General features: G+C 40.8%; 1 protein-coding gene and 1 pseudogene across 6 annotated transcripts in view; one reads left to right on the forward strand and one right to left on the reverse strand.

Annotated features, from left to right (window-relative positions):
* Positions 1–26,665, reverse strand: part of ADD1 (adducin 1) — an 87,400-nt gene that overhangs the window by 59,171 nt on the left and 1,564 nt on the right. Inside the window, exon 2 of one of the 6 annotated variants that reach the window (XM_047847187.1) lies at positions 4,776–4,800. The exons of the other annotated variants lie outside the window; for them this stretch is intronic. The gene's annotated coding sequence lies outside the window, so the exon portion shown is untranslated. The remainder of the gene's footprint in view (positions 1–4,775; positions 4,801–26,665) is intronic. 6 annotated transcript variants of the gene reach the window in all.
* Positions 7,657–8,201, forward strand: LOC125159234 (peptidyl-prolyl cis-trans isomerase A-like; annotated as a pseudogene).

Raw genomic sequence — 26,665 nt, forward strand, 5'->3', positions numbered from 1 at the left:
TTGTTCTTCATAAAAATATAATCAAACCATGTCCTGCCCCTGCTTAATACCCACCAATGGCTTCCCACAGCCCCTGGAATAAAGTCTGAAATCCTGACCAGAGCCGGCAGGGACCCTCCAAGGTTGGGCCCTAGCCATCTCTCCGCCGTGATGTCCCAGATACGTTAGCCTCTCTTGTGTCCACAAACACACCCAACCCCTTCCTGCCTGACAGCTTTACACTTACCTTCTCTCTGCCCACAACAAACTTATTCCAGCTTCGCTGAGTGTCTTACTCCTTATTTTAGGAGCAAGTTTTGGGTCAAATTTCACCTATAAATTTTGAGATTAGTTTCCCTGCCCACCCTAGAGTAGCCCCTACTCCCACCTCTCTCAAATCACCCTGGGTTTTCTTTGCCTTCAATGCACTCATCACCACTTTCAGAGCACAGACTCTGGAGCCAGACTGCTTGAGTTCAAATTCCAGCTCAGCCACTTACCGACTCTGTATGCTTGGGAAAATTTCTTAACTTCTTCGGCCTCACTTCCCACATGTGAAATAATAAGGCTTAACAACAGTACCACCTCAATGCATGTAAAATGCTTGGAAACAAGTATCTGACACATGGGAAGTATTCAAATGTTCGTTATTAGTATCACTGTCAGAAATTAGTATTCCTATCTCGCTATTAGAATATAAACCCAATAGGGCAAGAGGCTCATCTGCACCGTTTACTCCTATATTACAGACTCACACTTTATACACATAAATATAGGGGGAGAGACAGACAGACAGACATGTCCAATCTAACATTCTGGACTGGTAATGCTAATATAAGCATTTGGATGCTAGAGCATTTGACTGTAAGAAAAGCCATCACCTTGCTTCATTTAATCACAACTGACATATGACTCAAGAGACTCCTGGGACGCAAGCAGCTAACTAAACAGGCTCCAAATCTCCGCCTGCCACTCACAAGGACAGCAAGTGGACAATCTGTATATCAAATTGGGTTTTGTGTTTTGAGGTGCCTGGGTTTTACATTTCCAAGAATTACGTCAATTCCCAAAGTCGGTATACAAAGCAAGGCCAGGAGCTCTATGTGTCTCTAGCTGACTAGATTTGAAGATTCAAGCAAGTGTAACTCCCAGAGGCCGGAAAATAAGAAAGAATTCCAGACCTCACAACTAAGTGTGCATGGTAATACAGTGAGGCTCATAAACACTGCATAAGATCCAGCCGAGCAAGATAGGAGGCACAGGTTGGCCAGACACGTGTAAGTATACAAAATTCTATACAGATGTGATGAGGAAGAAAAAACCCACTCTGCAACCTAGTTAAACACATTAGGAAGGACCGTCTAACAACACTAGCATGAGAATGTTTCCCCCAAAAAGTACATTAATCGGTATCAGGGGGAAGAGTTTAATAGTTACAGAGGAGTAGGATGGAGAAGTATTTAGTCATAAAAATGATCTTAAGAGCAGTATGTAAGACACGGGCAACACTTCAAGTTATTCAAACGGCGTGCACAAAATATCACTGCAGCTGTGACAAGTACACAACAGTGACAGAGGCCAACATGGCTAGACAGAGGTTCTGTCATCCGCTCCTTCACTCCACAACCCCTAGTATCTGTTGGCTGAAATAAGAACAGGCTGTTTGCTCGGCTAGCTCTGTGTGATCCCACAGCTCTGTTCTCCACCTGGAATCTGCCTGGAATCAATATTCTAAGGGAGGCAGTATATGGTAAGAAAGACTGTGAGTGGACAACCCTCAGGTCCCACAACTGTGGAGAGGACAGCGACGCTTAATGGGAAGAAGGGAGGACTGTCGCCAGGGTTCAAACTCCAGCCCAGATACTACCAAGAGGGTATCCTGGGCAAGCTCACTATTTGTATCTCAGTTTTTTTATGGTTAGAAGGGGGTCAATAATAATATCCACCTCGCACAATTGTTGAGTGAACATGACATGCTCAACACGATGTCTGTTTGATGCAGTCCCGTGCACCTGCCAGTGTAATCATGACAGCTGGTGCCTGAAAACACCGACCCTCGGTCACAGACGGCATCATTGTTCATATCTCACCCACCAAGCCAGATCCAGACTTTCAGAGGAATGAATACCAGAGGAACTCCCTAAAGTTACTGAGTAGACAGATGTGGCTATTAAACAGAAAGATCTAGTTAACTGAATATTTTGATTAATAAAATTGCCGGTTTTCAAAACCCTCAAATATAATAAAACATACTTAATACTAACAAATACTGAACAAATCAACCTTTAAATTAGAGTTAAAATTCTCTAGAATCATTTATGTACGTATATGAATGTCAACAGCTCTCAAATATAAACCCCTTATTTTAAAAAGCACTAAATATGTTGGGATTGAAGGAAACCCTGTAATCTTTGCATACCCCTTTGGGTTAAAAATGAAAACAAAATGGCTAAAAACAAGAACTATTTAATATCGGTATATGCATAGGTGCTTTTATTTATTTTTTTTAACGTTTATTTATTTTTGAGACAGAGAGAGACAGAGCATGAACGGGGGAGGGGCAGAGACAGAGTGAGACACAGAATCGGAAGCAGGCTACAGGCTCTGAGCCATCAGCCCAGAGCCCGACGCGGGGCTCGAACTCACGGACCACGAGATCGTGACCTGAGCTGAAGTCGGACGCTTAACCGACTGAGCCACCCAGGCGCCCCTGCATAGGTGCTTTTAAAACCTTAAAATCATGGGCACCTGGCTGGCTCGGTTGGTAGGGCACATCCGTGACTCTTGATCTCAGGGTTTGAGTTCAAGCCCCACGATGGGTGTAGAGCCTACTTTAATGAATGAATGAATGAAACCTTAAAATCATGTGGCTATTGATTAAAATTTTAGAAATAAAACCTTTTTAATTCAAGGGAAAAAACAACTTGGAGGACAGTCGAAAAGAGTCACATTCTGGAAACCACTTACTGTTGATTTTACCCAGACATGTTAAGTGGCCATTGGAACTGTAGAAGAAATGCAAGATACAGGGTGAACATTAATAGTATATCCCCATAGGAGATCCTGTTTAAGCCCAGCAGAAGCCAATTGCTCTTTTCAAAGGAGAAAACAAAGTTTATCCCTTTCATTCATCCCATTTCATTTAATACCTGAATAATACTAGCACTTTTAACCTAAACAACCCAGCTTTGAAATGAGCAAATAATTCATTCTTTCCCAAGTATTTTATACTGTGTCTAGGAAAATCTTGAGCCTTGGTTTCACAGCCTGTTCTTCTTGTGGTTATATAAAATAGAAACAACCCACCAAAGTGTTCAGATCCAAGCTTCAAATGAATAGCAATGTTCTGTTTACTTAGGGGAGGCAATTCTATTCAGGTCCCAAAAGCATGGCATACTATACTTCAAAATTATTTCCACACAACAGTTCAGAACCCTTCTGAAAAACTACAGCCTATTTTAACAAGCCAGTAAAAATGCAAGGCACTCTTGGGGCACCTGGATGGCTCAGTCGGTTAAGTGTCCGACTTCAGCTCAGGTCATGATCTCTCAGTTCATGAGTTTGAGCCCCACATCAGGCTCTGAGCTGTTGGCACAAGCAGCTGTTTGTGCCAACAGCTCAGAGCCTGGAGCCTGCTTCGGATGCTGTCTCCCTCTTTCTCTGCTCCTCCCCTACTCACGCTCTCTCACAAACAAATAAACATTAAATTTTTTTTTTAATGCAAAGTACTCTCAAAATAATTGTAACATGGCAAATAAAATAAACATCCCAGAGGGGTGCCTGGGTGTTTCAGTTGGTTAAATGTCCGGCTTCGGTTCAGGTCACGATCTCGCAGTTCACCTGGGAGCTCTGTGCTGACAGCCCGGAGCCTGGAGCCTGCTTTGGAATCTGTGACTCCCTCTTTCTCTGTCCCTCTCTCGTTCACACTATGTCTCTGTCTCTCAAAAAGTAATAAATGTTTAAAAAAAAAAGTTTTTTTATTTTTAATTTTTTTTAATATATGAAATTTATTGTCAAATTGGTTTCCATACAACACCCAGTGCTCATCCCAAAAGATGCCTTCTTCAATACCCATCACCTACCCCCCCCACCCCCCATCAACCCTCAGTTTGTTCTCCATTTTTAAGAGACTCTTATGCTTTGTCTCTCTCCCACTCTAACCTCTTTTAAAAAAAGGTTTTTAAATAAACATCCCAGAAAATGTGACCCCTTCAAAAACTGCTAGTTTTGGGGGTGGGAGCTCAAATGCAGTTGCCAAATGAAATAGAAAACTGTGTCTCTAAAACAACTGCTTGAAGGGTAAACCTGACAATGGAAAGTGTACAGTAAAAGAAACCCCCCAAATGGGTTAGGATTAAATACAAAGTTTTACTTCCAGGGGCGCCTGGGTGGCTCAGTCAGTTAAGCGTCAGACCTCAGCTCAGGTCATGATCTCACAGTTTGTGGGTTCAAGCCCCACGTCGGGCTCTGTGCTGACAGCTGGGAGCCTGGAGCCTGCTTCAGGTTCCGTGTCTCTTTCTCTCTCTGCCCCTCCCCCACTTGTGCTCTCTCTCGTCTCTCAAAAATAAATAATGTAAAAAAAAAAATTTTTTTTTTTAAGTTTTACTTCCTTTTTGACTCACAGACTCTGAAAAGGAAACAGAGGGATCACTGAGATTTCCCCGCTCCGGTAGATCGTAGATCGGAAGTGGCTGCTTTGTCATTCCTCTGACCTCTACTTGAGGATGAATGTCTTCCCTGTGTTTGTTTACGTCTCCAATTTCCCACAGGGTCTATTAATTTCTTTGTCCACCTACCTCTCAACTCCTGATGTAGTTACTCCTACAAATTAAAAAAAAAAAAAAACAGTATACCTACTGACTTTTTGTCATATTTGATTCCCCAGACTATTACTTTCTATAATTTTATTTTTCAATGAATATTTTAATATTTTGTATACTGAGGTCTGCAAACTTCTCCCTCTGAACTCTTCTCTTTAAGAGACACTCCTCATTCCTTCACAGACGCAAGTCCCACAAATGTTCCGAGACGGTTTTCAGGAATCATCTCTGATAAACATGCTATCGTGCTTTCCCCACAGTCTCTATAATTATAAACATGTGTCCTTAATCCATCTGGACTTTATTTTCATGAATGATGTTTTCCAGTTATCTCATCGCCGATAATCGCCTCTCCACAGAGACACGTGAGTGTGGTTCCCTCCCGACAGGGCCAGGGGACGCACAGGCGAGCTCTGGGGCAACAGCACCCCACCGCTTCCTCCCATCCACACCACCTGACCTGCACCTCAGTGGCCTCATCTATAAGGAAATACCCTCAAGTCACATGTCCCAAGGTTGTTGGGGCAATTAGAAACAATAAATGTAAAATATCTAGCACAATGTCTGACACAGTGGATACCCGATAAATAGGAACTATTTTAATTATCTAGTTTCTAATGGGAATACAAAAGTAATATGCCAAAAAATTCACTTTGGAACTTCAAGAACATCAGGTTTAACCAACTAAATGTTAAAACACATTATTTTAATTAAAAGTCAATCCTATTATAAACTCATCTTACTTTATCTTTTTATATTTTAACTAAAAAACTACCGTATTCTATCTGTATCAACACACAGTAGCACTAATTAACTGAGATTTCTCACTTTAACTCCATCCCTCAACCAACATTCTGGTGTGGCTTACTGAAACTGATGGGTGTGGTTCTGAAAACAAGGCTGGGCGAGGCACTAAAGATAAGCCAACTAACCATCTGTTTCACTAAACAAATTTAAGTGAACTTCAATGTACTCTATGCTGTTTGTATTTCCAAAATCCATCTGATAAAACTGGTACAGAAAGAACCTGGCTTGGGTCGTCAACAAAATTCCATCTGCCTCTCAATGCTAACTGATTTATAAACCCCACTGAATTCACACTAGAGTGCAGACCCCAGGACCAGACCACCTGGATACCGATCTCAGTCCACCACGTACTAGCTCTGGTCATCCCTGGGCACGTTTCTTCATCTCTCTATGTAAGCTGTAGTTTTTTCATCTGTAGAATGAGAACGATAGCATTATCTACCTCCCTGGTTTAAGATTAAATCAGTGAACTCAGCACTGCTGAGAGTTCCCTGACAGCGGGCGTCACTGCTCTGTACTGTCAATCTTTAATACAAAAGCGAGACTGCACGCTTACTGAAGGCAGGAGCTACTATACCACTTCACCTTCTGACATTCCCAACACAGTACTTGGAGCACAGACCTTAAACAATGCTTATTAATAAAAGGGGGAAAAAGGGCAGTGAGACAAAACCTTAGAAGAGTACATTTTTAGCACCAGAAGGAAATTTAAAAGTCATCCAGTCACTTTACAGATGATAAAACTGAGCAAAGTCGTGACTTTACTACCAAAGTCTCACATGCTGGCCAAGCTAGCGCCAGCTCCTCCTACACCAGGAACGCCAACACATCTCGCTACACTAACCCTCAAAAGTGTGCATTTTACAATCACCTCATACTGAATATGCTTTCCTAAGTTTTAAACCACTATTCCACATTCACAACCACTATTTCCATTACTAGTAACTACCACCTGGAGATCAAATAAGGCCATTATTTGAGAGGCCCTACCACTCAATAAGGTATTCCATAAAATCAAATGCAATTCACACATAAGAAACATATGAAACCTCCAAGGGCTAAACAAACAAACAAACAAAAAAGGCCCCAAACCATGAGAATGAAACTAGTAACTCCAAATGGGAATCACTCACAAGGGGCAGCATTACCAAAGGTCAAATACCAAAAATGAGCATTGTTGAAGGCAAACAAAAGAAGGAGCTAATGAGCTAATGACTCTGAAGAGAGTGGAATGGTCTCAGGAGGGCAGTGACCCTGGCTCATGACAGAAGTAAATGCAGTCCTCGCAGGAAAAACATCCTCAACGTGGATCCCCAGGTTTTCCCCAGGCTAAAGTCAACCAAATATAAGGTCTTAGTCAAAACTTCAACAAACCCAAAAACAATCTCCATGAGTGACCATCATCAGAAACAATAAACCATACGTTTAGGCCCTCAAAGACTTCAGATACTAATACAGAACACAGAACAACTATGTACAAAATGTTCAAAAAATAACCACAAATAGGACAAGCTTCAGAGACTATCAAAAATGAGCAGCTGAAAAAGAAACCAAACAGAATTTCCAGAAATAGAATATCGAAAAAAATTCTTTACAAATCAACTAATGAATTAATAGCAGCTTTGACACAGATAAAGAGGAATTAGTAAATTAAAAGACAGACTTGAGGGGCGCCTGGGTGGCTCAGTCAGTTAAGCCTCCAACTTCAGCTCAGATCATGATCTCACACGGGTATCGAGCCCCATCTCAAGCTCTGTGCTGACAGCTCAGAACCTGGAGCCTGCTTCAGATTCTGTGTCTCCCTCTCTCTCTGCCCCTCTCCCACTTGTGCTCGTGCACACTCTCTCTCAAAAATAAATGAACATTTAAAAAAAAAAAAAAAGGACAGAATTGAAAAAATTCCCCAGAGACCAGCACGGGGAGACAAGTTGATACAAACTATGTCAGAAGAGACAGTCCACTACACATTTGCTGGAATTACAGGCAGAGACAATAACAGTAAAGAGTCTGCAGATGCTGCCACCCCAGAGCCTGCCCGTGTGGCCCAGCCATGATCAATCCCACTGTGTTCTTGGACATCACTGTGGATGATGAGCCCTTGGGCCACATTTCCTTCAAGATGTTTGCAGACAAAGTTTTAAAGACAATAGAGAACTTTTGTGCTTTGAGCACTGGGGATAAAGAATTTGGTTATAAAGGTTCCTGCTTTCACAGGATTATTCTGGGATTTTTATGCCAGGGTGGTGACTTCGCACAACATAATGGCACTGGTGGCCAGTCCATCTAGGGGGAGAAATTTGATGATGAGAATTTCATCCTGAAGCACACAGGTCCTGGCATCTCGTCCATGGCAAATGATGGACCCAACATGAACGGCTCCCAGTTTTCATCTGCACTGCCAAGACTGAGTGGTTGGATGGCAAGCATATGGCCTCCAGCAAAGTGAAAGACGGCATGAGTGTTGTAGAAGCCATGGAGTACTTTGGGTCCAGAAATGGCAAGACCAGCAAGAACACCACTGCTGACTGGACAAATCTAATAAATTTGACTTGTGTTTTACCTTTTATCTTAACTACCACACCATTCCTCTTGTAGCTCAGAAGAGCACCCCCTCACCCCCATCTGCTTGAAATATCCTATAATCTCTGCGCTTCTGTTGCAGTTCTATGGGTCCCTTATTATCCTTACCCACCTCCAAGTCTAGCTGGATTAGATTTAAGTTTGTGATTATGAAATAAAAACTAAACAAGAACAAAAAGAATAGTGAAGCATCAATATAATATCCAAGGACAGAATGGGTAACAATTTTACCTAACTGAAAGACACAAATCCCCAAATACCAAGCAAAATAAAGAAAAATACATATCTTATACATACAGTAATGAATCTATAGAATAGCAAAGGCAAAAAAAAAAAAAAGATCATCTACAAAAGAATAACAATTAGACACTGGCAAGCTTGTAACAGAAACAACAAAAGCGGAGGAATAGAGTATCTTCAAAATGCTAAAAGGAAATAAACGGCAATCTGGATTTGTATAACAAGCAAAACTATCTCTTAAGAATGTGTGTGAAAATAGTCACTTCAGATAAATAAAAACAACAGTACCATCTACAGACCTGCAGAAAAGGAACTTCTAAAAAAGAAAAAATGATCTCAAGGGAAAACAAATCAGAAATGCCATGGGCGGGGGTGTCTGGGTGGCTCAGTCAGTTAAGCGTCTGGATTCAGCTCAGGTCATGATTTCATGATTCATGAGTTCAAGCCCCACATCAGGCTCTATGCTGACTGCTCAGAGCCTGGAGCCTGCTTCAGATTCTGTGTCTCCCTCTCTCTTTGCCCCTTCCCCATTCATGCTCTCTCTCTCTGTCTGTCTCTCTCTCTCTCTCTCAAAAATAATAAGGGGTCTGACTCTTGATTGTGGCTCAGGTCACGATCTCACGGTTTGTGGGATGGAGCCTGTGGTGCTCTGTGCTGACAGTGCAGCACCTACTTAGGATTCTCCCTCTCTTTCTCTCTCTTTCCCAAAAATAAACAAACATTTAAAAATGAAAATAGAAAGTTAGAATCGAGGCTTGCCTGGTTAATTAAAAAAGAATACAAAATGTGAAATGATAGAAAAAATACAAATTTATCAGAATCACGAAAAACGTAACCGTACTAAATTATGCCAGTTAAGAGACAGAAATTACAATTAGTGTGGTAGGCTGAATAATGGTCACCAAAGACATTAGTTCTCATCCCAGGAGCCTGTAAATGTTATTTTACATGACAAAGACTGTGGAGATGTGATTAAAGATTTGGAATGATGAGATTATCCTGGATTACCAAAATGCAATTGCCAATAAAAAGAACTGCAGAAGGAAATGTGACTACAGATTTATAAGACAAGAGGGTGGTGGGACCAGAACCAGAGACACAGAAACTGGAGCAAAGCGGCCACAGCCAACGAAAGCCGGCAGCCATATGCTGGAAGAGGCAAGGAGCAAATTCTCCTCTAAGAAACTCCAGAGAAGTTACAGCCTTGCCATCACCTTGACGTCAGTTCCATGGTACTCATTTTGGACTTCTGGCCTCCAGAACTACAAAACAATAATCTCTGTTGTTTAAAGGTACCAAGTTTTAGGTAATTTGTTATGGTATCCACCAAAGGAAAAATAAAGCAAAAACAAATATATCAATAAAGCATAAGCACAGAACATAAAAGTTTGCAAGTAAATGGATGAAAATAGGTATTCCAGGCAAACACCAACCAAAAGAAAGCTGAAGTTTCTGTGTTAATATGAAACCAAAAAAAGACCATGGAAAATAAAAGCATTTACTTGAGACAGAAAAAGCCACTCCATAATGATAAAAAGTTCATTTCAAGAGAAAGATTAAAAATAATAATAAAATAGTCTCAAGACATATGAAGCAAAATTTGCTGGAACTCAGAGAGAAACTGACAAATCTACCATCATAATGGGGAACTAAAACATTGCTCGATTATTAATAGGCAAAGAAGTCAAAAATCAGTAAACAGTAAATAGAAAATAAGAATAATCAACAAGTTTATCTCCAGAAATATACAGAACTTTGCACCTCGCTGCTCTCTAAAAACAATTAAAGAATATACACTTGGGGCACCTGGCTGGCTCAGTTGGAAGTGTGTTGATCTCGGGATAGTGAGTTCGAACCCCACATCGAGTATAGAGATTACTTACACACATACATACAAGAATATATGTTCTTCTCTAGAATACAAAAAACATTCATAAATATTAACCTCACCTCTGGATAGAAATTTTTTAAATCTCAAATTCCAGGGTGCATGGGTGGCTCAGTCAGTTGAGTTTCTGATTTTGGCTCAGGTCATGATCTCGCGGTTCATGGGTTCATGCCCCGCATCAGGCTCTATGCTGACAGCTCAGAGCCTGGTGCCCGCTTAAGATTCTGTGTCTCCTGGGGCATCTGGGTGGTTCAGTTGGTTAAGTGTCCGACTTTGGCTCAGGTCACAATCTGGTAGTCTGTGAGTTCAAGCCCCACGTTGGGCTCTGTGCTGACAGTTCAGAGCCTGGAGCCTGCTGTGTCTGCGTCTCTCTCTGTCCCTCCCCACTCACACTCTGTCTCTCTCTCTCAAAAATAAACATTAACAAAAAAAATTTTTTAAAGATTCTGTCTCCCTCGCTCTCTACCCCTCCCCCACTCACGCTTGCTCTCTCTCTCTCTCTCTCTCTCTCAAAAATAAATTAAAAATACAAACCATTTCTCTGGTCACAATCCAATGAAAACATATCAATAATAGAAATTTAAAAAATTTTACATGTGTATTAAATATATATGTATACGTATGTATACATAAACATATATATTTCAAAATTTAAAAGCACACTTATAAACAACTAATGGGCCAAAGCAAAAATCATAATGAAATTTTAAACACACATAATGAAAAGATAATACTTGAAAACTACTGGCTTCCCTAAAGAGCTACTTTTAGAGAAAGGTAGACTTAAACACTTTAAGTGACCAACTTCTAAGAACTTAGAAAAAGAATAAACTTCACACATTCAGCAATCCATAACCCTCCCTATGCTTTATTTATTTTTTTTTCTAATCCTTAAAACAACTCTGAAAGTTAGATTATAGCTATAGCTAAAAATGTGCTGACTACCTGAGTTTAAAAGCACAAACCACATGTCCTTTCCCAGGGAAAAAAAAAATATGTACATCACATCTCAAAACGCAATTCACTGGCAAACGACACGCAGCCTTGATTTTTACTGGGAATGAAGATGATGTCATGGCTTTTTTCACAGCACAGTGAAATCTGGGGTCAATGGCCTCAAAAGCTGAAATAATGTACAAATAACAAAAAAAAAAAAGTACTGGCAATCTCCCATAGTTGTAGTCATGAAAATCTGCACTATTTTCATGAGGATTCTACTTCATCCTAATGCATTACGAAGCAATAAAAATGGAAATTATCCACCAAGAAAAATTAAAATATACTTTAAAACAGAACTGTTAGATTTTCAAGAACTGTTAGCTTTATTTTTATAAGATACAAATGATAAAAGTCACTGTGGGTGAGCAGCATGAAACATCTCAATGATTCCAACAGCCCTAACAGGCATCCATCTCGTGTCCCTCCCAAAGACGCGAGCAGGAGCACCTGTGCAGCCTCATGGGCTTCTTCTCTGACCTGCAGAGCCATGAGCCCTACAAGTGGGACCTCTGTTCTTGTTATCTTCGATTCCTCAATGCTCAGTACAAATCCTGGTAGATGGAAGTCTTTTTAAAAAGTTCAGTAAGGGGCGCCTGGGGGGCTAAGTCGGTTGAGCATCCAACTTCGGCTCAGGTCATGATCTCATGGTTCACAGGTTCAAGCCCCATGTAGGGCTCTGTGCTGACAGCTCGGAGCCTGGAGCCTGCTTCATATTCTGTGTCTCCCTCTCTTTGCCTCTCCCCCACTTGCGTGCTTCCTCTCTCTCTCAAAAATAAATAAACGTTTAAAAAAAAAAAAAAAACCTTCGGTGAATTAAAAAGTCTCCTAAACGCTATTATCATTTAGCAACTAGAGACAAAGAAAATTCATACTTTCATCGCTTGACCAAAAGTTAGAAAAGAAATGCTTCCTTTCCCTGAAGAAATTCCCTGGTTTCTAAAACAATCAGTCTAACACCCTAGGCAAAAACAGAGCACATTAAATATTCCAGATTCTCTAAGTCAAGGTCATTCCTGATATTCATGCTGTCAAAATACATTGTGCTTCAGTCCCTGCAAATGATGCTCCACACAAACTGAGATAGGTAGTATCTGGATTGTGGGGTTACTAGTTCCCCAAAGATGAGTGCATTAATGTCACATCCCTTCCTACTGAAGTAGACAGGCCTAAAGGGAGCTCATTTCATGAGACTCGAGCACCATTTCTAATCCTCGCTGCCTGCCTGAAGCTCTATGCAACAATAACTTGATTAATGGTATCATCTGGGAATGAGGTTGGCCCGTTAACTAAAATATTCTTAAATCTTGGAAAGCATGTTTAACCACGAAGTCCTTGCTAGGCTGCAAAAATGTACAGCTGTACATGACACAAATATCTCTGCACAGAGCTTTGACTTACTAAAAAAAAAACACACACACACAATGGTAGCAGTTAATAAACAGGGCTCTCTATTGCTTTTCTGTGCCCTTCACTATTAGCGTCCACTTCTCCCTAGTCTATGAGGATTCTACTTCATCCTAATGCATTATAAGGCAATACGAATGGAAATTATCCACCAAGAAAAAATAAAATATACTTTAAAACAGATCTGTTAGAGCTACTCTATACACTGGAAAAGAGGAAAGAAAGGGAAAGTGCACACGGACAGCACACCTGTGCACCATAAGCAGTCACAAGTTCTCCCTGCGGCCCCGCGACGCTTTCTAGTTAGACGGGACTGTTAGTGTTACTACTCCTACAGAAAGGAAAAGGAGTTCAGAGAACTTCACCAACTTGATCCAGGGCCACACGCTCTGAGCAGCAAAGCTGGCACTGCATCCTGACACCATCTCCCTAATCCCCGGTGCTACACCAACAGTCGACCACGGACTCGCTGCAGTGAGCCTGAGCTCCTAATGCAGCATTTGCAGGTTTACGGTTGGCCTGAGATACCATAAAATTCACCCAATTAAAGTGTGCAGTTCAGCAGTTTCTCGTTTATTCACAGAGATTGCAACCTTCATCACAATCTAATTTTGTAACATGTTCCACACCCAAGAAGAAACCTCCCACACACACAGTCTCTCGCAGGCTCTCCCCACTCTCCCCACTCGTACTCCGTCCTCTTCCCCGTTTCTCTTTGGCTTAGCATAAGGTTTTCCAAGTTCGTCCATGTGAAGCATGTATCAACACTTCACTCTTTATTGTTGCCAAATACTGCTCCACTGCATGGATATACCACATTTTGTGTATCATCTATCAGTTCATAGACGTTTGGGGTTGTTCCTATCTTTTAGCTATTAAGAATTACACTGCTGTGAACATTCGTGCACCAGCTTTTGTGTGGACGGATGTTTTCACATGGCATTTGCATTTTCAAAGTGTTTTAATAACATTCTCTCCTTTGTATCTTTTTTTTTTTAATGTTCATTTATTTTTGAGAGAGAGAGAGAGAGAGAGACAGAGTGTGAGGGGGGGAGGGGCAGAGAGGGAGACAGAAGCAGGCGCCAGGTTCTGAGCTGTCAGCACATAGCCCGATGTGGGGCTCGAACTCACGAACTGTGAGACCATGACCTTAGCCAAAGTCAGATGCTTCACTGAATGAGCCAACTAGGTGCCCCTCTCCTTTGCATGTTAAAACTGCTTCATTTTGTGATGGAGAATACTGAGGCTCAGAGCAGTAAAGTGACTTTTTCACCTACTGCTCAATCACTCTCAGTTAACCAGCAGTAAACCCACACCTCCCAGCTGAAGACGGGCTCCTTCACAACCCTACACTGCTCCATCTCCCCTGCAGGGAATTTCAAGCAAGAGCAAGCAGATGAGAGGAACCGTAATTGTAGATACAAGTCATTCTAAGTCCATCCATAAGGCAAATTGACATTGAGCCTTTCAGAGTAAGGGAAGGGAAGAGCAAACAAAGTGCTCAGGACAGGGTATTCTAAAGGCCCCCCTCAAGTGATGGCCTTCTCTTCCCCATGCAGACTGCAAAAGCTGCCACTGCAGGGCACCGTGTAGGCACACAAGGAATAGATACCTACTGAGTCCTGTCCCTGCGGGCAGCCGGGGGCCTGGTGCAACCCTGCACGTGCCTGCGGGCTCCATCATGACATCAGCCTCTGGGGGCTGGATGCAGAGCTAATTTGTTCTGATACAGGTGACAATATCTAGGGGGCACAAAGTACTATGGCCAGTTGTATAACTTCTCTTTCCCAACCTCCTGAAACAGTTGCTAGGCTTACGGTATTTCTGGTAATACAGCTCAGAAACAAAGGTTCATAATTACATGAGTAATATGTAACAGCCATTTACTGACAGCCTGCTAGGTACCAGGTACCTTACAATAACTGTGTAAGTTAGTTATGTGGGAACACTTTATTTGGGGGAAACATAACCGCTAGTGGGAGCATAAGTTGGTGTAACTTCTAAGGAGCAATATTTGGAAACAGCTATGGAAGCCAAAGCGCAAATATCCTTGGGCCAGGCAATTCACTCCTCGGAATATCCCTGTAAATATACTTCAGAGTGCCCAAAGATGGAGATGCAAGAATACTAACTGAAATATTTTATAACAGCAAGATTCAGAAAACAAACATCAATCAATACGGCAGTGATTAAATGACAGTCTACTTGTAAAATAGGATGCGTGAGACTTAAGGAGAACGAAATAGACTTCTGTGTGCTGACATTGGGCATTCTCTGAGATGTATGAAGGCAGAGCAAGATCAGTATCACCATGCGTAGCTATTTCTAATTTTTTTCTCATACAGTTTATTAATTTTCTGCAACCTGTTCCTTGTTTGTTCGTTTTAAGCGAGCTCCATGCCCAATGGAGCCTGAACCCATGGCCCCGAGACCAAGTCGCACACTGTACTTACTGAGCCAGCCAGGCACCTCGAAAGGAGGTCTATGTGCCAACCACCCTTCTGGCTGTGTGATCTCAGGCAAGTTACTTAACAGCTTCCTCATCTTCAAAGCGGGATAACAACAGTACTTCCCACACAGTGCTCAATAAAAAAATTACCTGTGGCTACTGCTGTAATTTAACGATTATAGAATCATGACACTACTATAATAGTAACATTAGTAATTTCGCTGTTGCTGTTATTAGATGGGCTCCAAAAAAAAAAAATCCACTTCATACCTACACTTCCCAGCGTCAGGCATTAGGCAGATACGAGAAACCGACCTTCACCATCTGCTCCGTCTCCTCCAGCTCACGGCCTAGCTGGGACACCTAGCCCACGTGGCCTGCCCTGGTCGGTATCTGCGGTATCTGCCACCGACAGGCAACAAAAAACACCGTGTGGTGAGATGGAGCTCCACTCCCACTGCCCGAACACCTGCTCCCAGACACACAGAGATTGGAGCTCTGATCAACTGGCACCTCCTCAGTCAACTCCGTCCTCCATCTAAAATAGATCCTGCTGCCATCATCCTCTATTTCCCCATGCCTCTAGTCTTCACAGCAGTTACTACTACCTAATGTAACATTCATTCCTTATCTCTCATTCTAGAATACAAGTTCCCCAGAGGGGGAATGTGTCTGTCCGCTGTGCCTACAAAAATACCCAACACATAAGAGGTGCTCAGTAAGTATATATGAAGAGATGGGACTGATATACAAGTTAACATGGAACAGAAAATGTGCTTGCAAAATAACATTTTTAAAAACTACTGCTGTTATTTTATCCTGGCAGAGACGGTTCTCAAGGCACTGTTAAAAGATAAGTGTCCTACAGACTCTAGTCCTACTGTATTTAAAATGCCAGCTTCTGGGGCACCTGGGTGGCTCAGTCGGTTGAGCGACCGACTTCGGCTCAGGTCATGATCTCACGGTTTGTGAGTTCGAGCCCCGCATCGGGCTCTGTGCTGACAGCTTGGAGCCTGGAACCTGCTTCTGATTCTGTGTCTCCCTCTCTCTCTGACCCTCCCCCACTCATGCTCTGTCTCTCTCTGCCTCAGAAATAAATAAACATTAAAAAAAATTAAAAAAAATAAAATGCCAGCTTTTTCCTATATAGCATAAACTCATTAAAAAAAAAAAAGCCTTGTCAAAATACACTGAACACTTATAAACTAACAACTGTCAGAAACAACGTACATTAGTCATAACTAATGTACTTTAAAAAGATACTTCTGGAATAAAGCTCAAAGGGTAAAATGAATTAAACTTGTTCCCCTTCATTCCTTCCAATTCAAGTTTCCTGCATGTAGGTCAGAATAAGCATTAACTATTAAACAATTCTGTTAAAATTTAATATTATGCTATGTTAAGATTCCTAACTATTTTAAGGAGACATGGGATTGCCAGTAAGCACTGACCAAACTAAGGGGGTATTAACATATTTACTGTTACTAACCAAATCTTAGATTCAGTTTTGAAAACCTTAAAAAATAGGAATTCAAAAAAGGACATCCCTTCTACTTGCCAAAATAGCTTCGCAAAGTGTGGAAGAAAATAAAAACAAAACGACATGTAGGATTCACAAGTTCACAAGTAAGTGGTATTTTTTAGTGAATTTAGATTCTCAAGAAGGCTATGAACTTAACCTATATAAAAAGAAAAAGAAAATGTTGCAATTCACCAATTTTCCACCAAGAAAAATTTTAAAGTCCTGCTGCTGACATAACAGAACAATCTTCAAGAATATTTATAGGAAAAAATAACTCTTCATAACACAACAATGTAAAATTTACAATGCCTGGTATCTAATAAAAAATTACCCAACAAGCAAAGAACAGGAAAATATAACCCATATTGAGAAAATAATCAAAACTCACCCAGAACTTAAAGATAAGTTAAAATTAGCAGACAAGATCATTAAAACAGTTGGTAAAACTATATTCTGTATTTTCAAAATCTTAAGTAGAGAATTGGAAGATATAAAAATACAAATAAGGGCACCTGGGTGGCTCAGCCAGTTGAGCACCCGACTCGATTTCAGCTCAGGTCAAGATCTCACAGTTGTGGGATTGAGTGCCTCATCAGGTTCTACACTGAGCATGGAGTCTGCTTGGGATACTCTCCCTCTCTCTCTCTCTCTCTCTCTCTCTCTGCTCCTCCCCTGCTCGTGCTCTCTCTCTCTCTCTCTCTCAAATAAACTTAAAAATTTTTTAATAATAGATAAAATAAAATAAAAAATTAAAATGATGCAAATAGAACTTTTTAATTTAATGTTACTTATTTTTGAGAGAGAGACAGAGACAGAGCACGAGCAGGGGAGGGGCAGAGAGAGTGGTAGACACAGAATCTGAAGCAGGCTCCAGGCTCCGGGCTGCCAGCACAGAGTTTAAAGTGGGGCTCGAACTCAGAAACTGTGAAATCATAACCTGAGCCAAAGTTGGACGTTTAACCGACTGAGCCACCCAGGGTCCCATGATACAAACAGAACTTCTAAAGATGAAAGCCACAAGGATCTAGGAGTACTGATTCATAGGGGCGCATGTACCCCAATGTTTACAGCAGTGCTATCAACAATAGCCAAATTATGGAAAGAGCCCAAATGTCCATCAAATGATGAATGGATAAAGAAGATGTGGTTTATATATACAATGGACTATTACTTGGCAATGAGAAAGAATGAAATCTTGCAATTTGCAAGAATGTGGATGGAACTGGAGGGTATTACACTAAGTGAAATAATTCAGTCAGAGAAAGACAGATATCATGTTTTCATTCATATGTAGAATTTGAGAAAGTTAACAGAAGACCATTGGGGAAGGGAACGGAAAAATAAGTTATAAACAGAGAGGGAGGCAAACCATAAAAGACTCTTAAATACAGAGAACAAACTGAGGGCTAATGGGGGGTGGGGAGGGGAGAGGAGAAAATGGGTGATGGACACCGAGGAGGGCACTAGTCGGGATGAGCACTGGGTGTTGTATGTAAGCAATGAATCATGGGAATTTAAGAGGAAGAGCTAAGAGCACACTGTATACACCGTATACATACACTGTATGTTAGCTAACTTGACAATACATTATATTTAAAATATATATGTACAAAAGTAAAAAATAAAAATAAAGATGAGGGGCGCCTGGGTGGCTCAGTCGGTTGAGCGTCCGACTTCAGCTCAGGTCACGATCTCACGGTTTGTGAGTTCGAGCCCCGCATCGGGCTCTGGGCTGATGGCTCAGAGCCTGGAGCCTGCTTCCGATTCTGTGTCTCCCTCTCTCTCTGCCCCTCCCCCATTCATGCTCTGTCTCTCTCTGTCTCAAAAATAAATAAACATTAAAAAATTAAAAAATTTTAAAAAAATAAAAATAAAAATAAAGATGAAAGCTACAATGTGTAAGATGAAAAATTACATTGAACGAGACTAACGGTAGATTAAACACTGCAGAAGAAAAATTAGTGAATGTGAAGATACAGTAATAAAAACTACCCAAAATGAAACCTACAGAGAAAAGACAATCGAATAAAAGGGCATCAGTGAGCTGTGGGATAACTTTTAATGGTGTAACATGCATGGGATTGGAGCCCTCAAAGCAGACAACGTGGAGATGGAACAGAAAAAAGTGTGGAAAATAATGGCCAAGATTTTCCCAAACGTGATGAACACTACAAACCCAAAGATCCAAGAAAAAAAGCTCAATGTACCCCACAAGCACAAAACCATGTACACAAAGCACATCAAAATATGACTGCTCAAAACCAGTAACAGGGAAAAATTTTTAAAGCAGCCGTAAAAAAAGGACGTGTCACTTAGGATGACAGCAGGTTTCTTGCAGGAAATGTTGCAAGTAAAAACCCAGTGAAGCAATACCTTTTGAAAAAGTAAAAATTAAAAGGGTTGAGCCCAACGGTTTCAAGTTCCAAGTCTTCTGGCTCAAATCTACACACCTCTGTGTAGCAAACTTCTATGGCAATACCACCTTTGAATTGCAAGGATTACATTTTCTTAGATGTAATATACCAAACATCTGCTTTCTTAGTACATACACCCAAAAGGCAGGAGATAAATATTTGTTGGGAGTTCATCTAAGAGAATTTACTGCAACCTGTGGGCCAGGTATAATGCTACCAGTTCACTTACGTTATATCTAATCCCCATAAATATGCCAAATGAAGTAGGAAATAGCTCCTGTTTTACAATTCAGGAAACAAGGGGTTAATTTGGCATAGAAAATTACACAGTGAGGTGTAACCAGGTCTTTCTAATTCCAAATAGCTTTCTATTAAAGTACAATTGAAATATATTAAAGGGAAAACGTAAAATACAAAAGTTCATTCTGGAACACAGCTAGAATAATAAAATGGAGAATTCTATTCAAAGAAAGTAAAGCAGATTTCTTCATGAAAACAAACAAGTCTTTTTTCCACTTATTATAACGAACAGGCCCCCAACAACTGCCCTATGCCCAATACGACATGGTATTTCAGAACAGTGTTTCTCATACACAGTTCCTTAATGGATGCAACAAAACACAGGCCACTAGCAGACAAAACAATTTGGTTCAGGAGAGAGGTCTAGTTCGATCCAATGATAAAACTTAGACCCTGGCCAGAAATCAGCAAGTCATGATTCCCCCCCCCCACCCCCGACCCAGCCAGATGCTTTTATAAGGGCCACAAGTTAAGATTAATATTTAAAGGTTGAAAAAATGATATTAAACATAAATAATAACAGATGATAGACATGCAAATCAATTCAGATTTCAGCATCCATAAAGAAGGTTTTATTGGAACAGTCATGCACATTCATTTGCATATTGCCTATGGCTGCTTCCGGCAACAACAGCAGAGCTCAACAGTTGCAACAGAGACCCTACAACTCTCAAAGCCTGAAATACCTATTATCTGGCCCTTTACAGAGAATTTGCCAACCACTGCTTTAAGGGAACAGATGACCCACACCACTTTTAACAATCTGCCATGAACGTTCCTCCTCACAACTTAGCTTTTAAAAAATAACTGAAGATCGCTAACGCAACAACTATTTCTTGAGGACCTACTCTGTGCCAGGGATTGTGCTGGACTCAAAGACAGCAGTAGTGAGGCACAGCCCTTGCTCTCACGGGGAAGACCAGGACCAACAGTTATAATCAGCTGCCTACAGTGTCAGGACTGAGTATACAGAAGGAAGGCAGCACAGCCTGGTGGTTGAGAGCATCGTCTGTGGAGTCAGGCACCCTTGGTCTGAATCCCAGCTCCACCACCTAACTGTCTGACCTTGGCAATCATCTACACTCCCTTAGTGTTTTCATAGATAATCTCATGGGCACTGAACAGGACTGTTGTAAGGATTGAATGAGCTATTACATAAAAGCACAACGCCTGGCCTATAGCAGGTACTTAAAAAGATGAAAATTCTAGTTTATAAACTCAATTTTAGAAATTGTCTTGCTAATTGAAAGCATATCCCTGGTTTTCAACAATCATTTAAACAGAGAGAAGGACAAACCTCAGCAGAAAATCCAGAGGCACTTCACATGACACACACACCCAATGTGGAAGAAACACCACCTGCACAGAATGGTCGTCTTGGGCCCACTCAACACTCACTGAATGGGGGACCACTGTTCTGGGGAATACATCTGAATCACCTGGTCCAAGGTTGGAATTCAACAGGTCTAGATGGGATTCCTGCATGTGTGTTTAAACCACAGCCATAAAACATGGTAACAAAAAATTTAATCTTAAGAAACTTCCCATTTCTCCTTCACAGAATGGTATTTTCCCTTTACCCACCGTACCCAGCTCTCCAGGGTGAGTTTAAACTCTACCTTCTTTATGTAGCCTTCCCTGAAGCTTTACGACCTTATGTTCTTAGCTATCATTGTCTTAAGAGTGTGACTTAATTTCGCAAAGACTTAAAGAGACTGAATCTTAAATCACTCATTCCACAAATATTTACTGGGCACCTACTGTGTGCCTGGTTACCATGCTCAGAGCACTGTAGGAAGCAAAACCACGGTGTTGTAAGAGATAAAACTGGAGATATATATGGGAAGAGGCCAAGCCTTGAAAGCCTGGTCCAGGAGCTCTGGATTTACGGACCAGGGAGAATTGATGAAAAGCTCTAAGAAAGGAAGTGTCATGGTCTAGTCTGTGACTCAGAACTCGTTCTAGCAAAAACACAAAGGGGCCAGCTTAAACAGCAAATAAATATGCTCTCTGCCTTCATAAAGTATGCTTGCTATGGGGAAAAAAACATGAGTAAATAAACAAATCATTAAAATTGAAGGACACAAGAAATGTCTGAGTTAGTAACAGGGGAAACCTACTTGAAAGAGGGAGGCAGGATAGCGAGAGTCTCTTTAAGGGACTTTTATGCAGGGGACTAAAAGAGAAGGAGCTGGCCATGCAGAGTGGTATAAAAGTGTTCACTCTAAGCAAAGAGATCAATGTGCGATTCCCTAAATGGGAAGAGCGGGCCTCCAGGAAAATCACTGTAAATGCAGGATAAATGCGCAAGCAGAAGAATGACAGAAAGTGAGCTTGGAGATCATGTTAAGAAATCTGGATTATGTCGTTAAATATAAATGGGAAGTCACTGGGTTTTTGTTTTTAAGATGACTTATTTTATTCTGAGTACATAATCCAACTACATGAACTAAAACATATATCCAAAGATATATAAACTTATCCCATCAAGAGTAATTCTCCCTCCCATGCCATCCCTCGGCCACAGTTCCCTGTCCCTAAAGGCAACCACTTTTATCAATCTTTGAAAGGTTGCAAGCAAGACAGACCATGATCTAATTTATATTACATGAATAAATCACGCTGGCTGAAATGTGGAAAATGGGTAGGAAGGATGCAGGGAAACCAGCCGGAGGCTGCTGTGCTGGTCCAAGGGAGATGTGACGGCTGCTGGGCCCCAGGTGGTGATAGCAGAGGTGGGACAGGACTGGTTCAGAATGCATGATGGAAGCATAATTGACAAAACTGATGTTAGCAAAAGAGCATTAATAACTACAGCTATAGGAACTGTTTTTCACCCCCTTAAAATCTATAGGCCTAATATTTTAGACTTTAAAGCTTAAATATCTCAGAGTTCAGGGAACATGTATGTAGATAACAGGTGAGAGAACGATAGGTAAGACCAGAAACACAGATTACTACAATGTAATGTTAACAAATCAATCAATAATGGACTCGTGTGTCAATATGAGTTAGATGATTCTATCTCAGAAATGGACTTTGCAAAAAACCAACATAAAACAGTAATGCTGTAACTGAAGCGCTGAAATGGCAGCTATTAAAAAGAAAAAGAAAAATACAAAACTGAAGTCTTTAATATCTGTAGCTGTCAACCACCAAAGAAAGACTAAAGTCTAGTCAACTGAATTTCTGAGTATGAAATCAAACCTATGAGAAGTATTTCCTTCCAATCTGATAACTTAAAATGTACCAGAGAATTCTCATTAACTCATAGTATAAGGGGGAAAAAGCCATTAATGGATAAGATTTTTAAGTATTCATTAAAAAGCACTTATGTGGTATAGCTGCATAATGGAGTATTATTCAGTCTTCAAAAGGAAAGACATCTTGCCACCTGCCACCAAATGGATGAACCTGGAGGACATTATGCTAAGTGAAGTCAGCCAGTCACAAAAGGACAAATACTGCATGATTCCACTTATACGAGGTATCTAGAGTAGATAAAATCATAGAGACAGAAAGAACAGAAGATGGGCTGAGGGCAAGGGAGAAGGTGGGGATATTGGCTTATGGGCACAGAGTTCTAGTTTTACAAGATGAATGAGGTCTGGGATAGATGGTAGTGATGGCTGTACAACAACACGAATGTATATACCAGGAACTGTACATTTACAAATGGTTAAGATGGTAAATTTTATATGTATTTCACCACAACTAAAAGAGGCCTTTTAAAGCACCATGAGATAATGTGTATATATTACTATCCATCTAATAAAGAGGAGGTATGAATATAACCATAAAATTAAAATGTACAAAGGTTATCTATAGGGAAGAGAGGATAGGTGAAAATGAAGGGACAAAAAGAAGCTTCTTTGCCTATACCTTGTTTCATACGTTTGATTTTGAAAGACTTTTAATATTTTATGTCATTATAAAATAAAATTTTTAAAAAGCAATCCCTAAATATTGGAAGGAAAAAAAAAAAAAACTATGCACCGAGTAGTAACAAAATCAGAGTAACTATTCTAAGCGACTTTTTTTTTTTTAAGTTTACTTATTTGTTGGGGGGAGGGGGAAAGGGCAGAGACAGAGGAAGAGAGAGGATCCCAAGCAGGCTCCACACGGTCAGCGCAGAGCCCAATGTGGGGCTTGAACCCACGAACCCATGAGATCATGACCTGAGCTGAAACCAAAAGTCAAATGCTCACCCAACTGAGCCCCCCAGGCACCCCTTTAAGTAACTTTAAAACACAGTAATTTGACTTTATATCCCTCACAGGGATGCAGAACAACTCAAATTTTATTAGTCGATAGCAGTTTTAGTATTCTTCTTCTGAGACTCAGATGTGTATGGTGTGGGATGAAACAGTGAGTAGTTCGAATCAAGCTGTTTCTCTTGGAAGAAAAAAAGATACAGGTGTAAGATCAAGAAGGTTAAGTAGGTCTCTGTACAGTAACCTGTGATCTGTGCACTGAAAAGACCTAAAAACAGTGACCCAACCCAATAGCACAGAACTACCCCAGGACACAGACTGTCATTCCTAAACACTGTTTTTCATTAAAAGAAACCAAGGCCCCTTGAAAAAATGGATGATTCCAGGGCTTGGGAAAGAAATGTACAAGATGAGCCTGGTGGGGTGTGTCACACTAGAATGAAGATCAAAGACTTGAGAGTCCTGTTTAAAGGATTTAGGAGCCAAACTGAATAGATTCCTATTGGACAAAGATTAGACAATCTCAGCACCAATAAAGACAATGTCTACAATGGATTGAACCATATCAAATATCAAGTATCGGACACCGATGACACACCATTGACACCGGTGACAATGACACAAGCATGCACAATTCACTGGCAACTTTTAGAGGATTCCAACTCATTTTGAGAACTAGTAAATAATGGAGAGGAATTAAGCATTTATCCTACTCTTCCCAAAAGAGCTAAAATTCAGGGTAACCAAATTACAGAAGAAACATTTCTCTTTATAGAAGCATTCCAGTTAATAAATGATGAAATTATAGGATTAAAATAACATTTTCCAAAGCCTAATAAAATAATGACTCCAGGCATTGAGCATCGAGGGTTGCTAACAAGACCACTAATCATAATCTCCCTACTAACCTACTGAAGTCTTTTTTGCCAAAAATAAATCCTGAATCTGATCACAACTTTTGATTTACCTACCGGTTTACAATCAATTCTGTGTAGTTAAACTACAATACAGAATAAAATCCAGACTGGATATAACTCCCCAGGACAAACCAGTCACTGAGTTTCATCAAATAAATTACAAAAGAAGACAAAAGATGGAGGGGGAACCTATAAATTAAAACAAGTCACAATGTATAAATAGCATTTGGATTCTCATTAAAACTGTTATTAAAAAACTGTAAGACAAGAAAATTTTAACATTGGTTGGGTATGTGAAGGTGGATGAGAAATTATTCATGTTCTGTGATGGTGGTACTTAGGTTTATCTTTTTTTTTTTTTTTTTGGGGGGGGGGGGACAGAGAGAGACAGAGCATGAACGGGGGAGGGGCAGAGAGAGAGGGACACACAGAATCGGAAACAGGCTCCAGGCTCGGAGCCATCAGCCCAGAGCCCGACGCGGGGCTCGAACTCACGGACTGCGAGATCGTGACCTGGCTGAAGTCGGACGCTTAACCGACTGCACCACCCAGGCGCCCCAGGTTTATCTTTTTTAAAAAGATCTGTAAATACACATACTGAAATATTTAAGTTAAAATGACACGAAATCTGGGTCTGGGGGGATACAGATAAAGACTGGCTAGGGGCACCCGGGTGGCTCAGTCAGTTCAGCGTCCAACTCTGGATCTCAGCTCAGGTCATGACCTCATGGTTTGTGAGATGGAGCCCCGCCTGGCATTGGGGTCTGCACTGACAGCTCAGAGCCTGCTTGGGATTCTCCCTCCCTCACTCGTGCTCTCTCTAAAAAGACTGGGGTGCCTGGGTGCCTAGGTTGGTTAAGCATCCAACTCTTGATTTCGGCTCAGGTCATGATCTCACAGTTCAAGAGATCCTGCGTCGGGTTCCATGCTGACAGTATGGAGCCTGCTTGGGATCCTCTCTCTCTCTCTCTCTGCCCCTCCCTCCCTCTCTCAAAAAATAATAAACTTAAAAAAAAATAAAAAGACTGGCTATTAACACCTGTTTAAGCTGGATAAGGGTAAGCAGGGAATTACTACACCATTCTCTCTACACATGCATGAGAACAATTAAAGATGTAAAATAAATAAGTCAATTTACACTTTAAGTTTCATATAATAAAAACATCTTTCTTATTAATTGTCACACCGTTAAAAATTGAGTCAATCAAGGTAAATTTTAACACTGGTTGGACATGTGTTTTTTTAACAATATTTTTTAAAGTATCTTTTAAGGCACTTCGGTATTTACTCTTCTGACAACACAGCGACTACTTGAAAGAACTAACTGGGAGCTATTATCTACAGAAACAGCCTTTATGGTAAAGTCTGCAACACAAAGCTGAACACCAAACATAACCTTATCAGTACCAGATAATGCCAAAGAGTTACAGGAGAAAACGGCCGGCTGTACAAGTTAACTTTCAGAGAGAAAACTATCCCACCTTTTGGAAACGGGGTAGAATTTACATTCAGGGCATGCAGTGAGCCTCTGTGACTGAAATCTAAACATACCAGCTGCCCTGCTGCAAACCACATCAAAACTCTGAAAAGCAGTTCTGACTGCCAAAACCATTCACTTCCCTTAAAAACACCTTTACGGGGGCACCTGGGCGGCTCAGTTAAGCATCAGACTCTCGGTTCCAAGCTCAAGTCATGATCTTAACAGTCCACGAGTTCAAGCTCGGCATCCGGCTCCGCACTGACAGTGCAGAGTCCGCTTGGGATTCTCTCTCTCTCTGCCCCTCCCCTGCTTGCTCTTTCTTTCTCAAAAATAAATAAATAAACTTTAAAAAAAAAAAAAAAAAAAGCCTTTACTCTTCTAGCTTTCCCCACAGTCAGATTGGAGGAATGCATTAAAATTTTTGATTTTAAGAAATAACTTCTACATTGCTAGCATCGGCCCATTAATTGAAGGCTGAATTTTACAATCTCACAGTCAGGTTGGAGGAATGTATTAAAATTTTTGATTTTAAGAAATAACTTCTACATTGCTAGCATCGGCCCATTAATTGAAGGCTGAATTTTACAATCTCACAGTCAGGTTGGAGGAATGTATCAAAATTTTTGATTTTAAGAAATAACTTCTACATTGC

This window comes from Prionailurus viverrinus, unplaced genomic scaffold, assembly GCF_022837055.1.
Source record: "Prionailurus viverrinus isolate Anna unplaced genomic scaffold, UM_Priviv_1.0 scaffold_45, whole genome shotgun sequence".
Lineage (NCBI taxonomy): Eukaryota > Metazoa > Chordata > Mammalia > Carnivora > Felidae > Prionailurus > Prionailurus viverrinus.